Here is a 1,087-nt window from a genome sequence, read left to right on the forward strand (position 1 = left end):
CAGCGTATCTGACATGAGGAACTTTGCGATATGTAATTTGCGGTCTGATTCGATCTGTAATTTAAAAAAATGCTCTACTTCAAGATTTTAATTTTAATTTTTTGTACTTTCATTTGTGTTCTATCATCAGGTAAACCTGTGGACGTCAATTGCAAAGTGGGCATTACACTCGTATGTTTAAAAGTAAATAACGAATGCAATGATACTGTAGTACAAAAACTGTACGCTACGCAATGCAAATAATCTGTAAGCTACGTACTTATTCTTAGAAAAGCCTATATACAAAAGCTATGGATTTCTTGAAATTAATAAATATTAAAATGAGAGTATCTGGATTTCTTTCAGAATAAAAACTTTTAAGCTTCATTAACCAAAAAACAATTGATATCCAAACAAAAACATCTGAAATGTAAAAAATTTGCGCCAAGTAAAAACTTATGAAATTTAGACGACAATCAAAACTTTTCTTTGGAGATTCTCTTTGGTAAAGATAAGCTTGGCACTTCAAAACGATTTGTAGATAACAATAATACAGGTAAAATCTTGTGAGCCTTGTGGATACCGCCTACAAGGCTCACAAGATTTATACCTGATTTTCTTCAGAATTCAATACGATCTTCGTAATTAATTAATATATTAACATATAGATAAAAAATTTCGGTCTCACACATTTTAAAATGTACTATATATAGTTTTTGCGCTCTGCTGCAGCTCTTAGCGAAGAAATTTCACAAATAAATGAGTGCATTGAAAAATATTTAAAAAGTTTTATTTGTTGTCACAAGACTGCATGAATAAAGAATAAAATTGCCTAAATGACGGAATACATTTCTGTAACGAACGAAAATATTTCACGAAACAAGCAACATTATTCAAAATAGAAAACAGATTTCACAGAAAAAAGTAATTTTAATAAATTTAAAAAGAAAATATTGTTTAGAAAACAAAATATTACATATTAAACAATACAAGAAAAAAGGAAGTAAGAAATACGGAATACAATACTAGTATTAGTGTTTTGTCTAAAAATATCCCAACCAAGTTTTTTCTTTCGGTTCATGTTGTATTTTATTTTGCATAATAATAT

This window comes from Centruroides sculpturatus, unplaced genomic scaffold, assembly GCF_000671375.1.
Source record: "Centruroides sculpturatus isolate CEXI.00-Female unplaced genomic scaffold, Cexi_2.0 scaffold443, whole genome shotgun sequence".
Lineage (NCBI taxonomy): Eukaryota > Metazoa > Arthropoda > Arachnida > Scorpiones > Buthidae > Centruroides > Centruroides sculpturatus.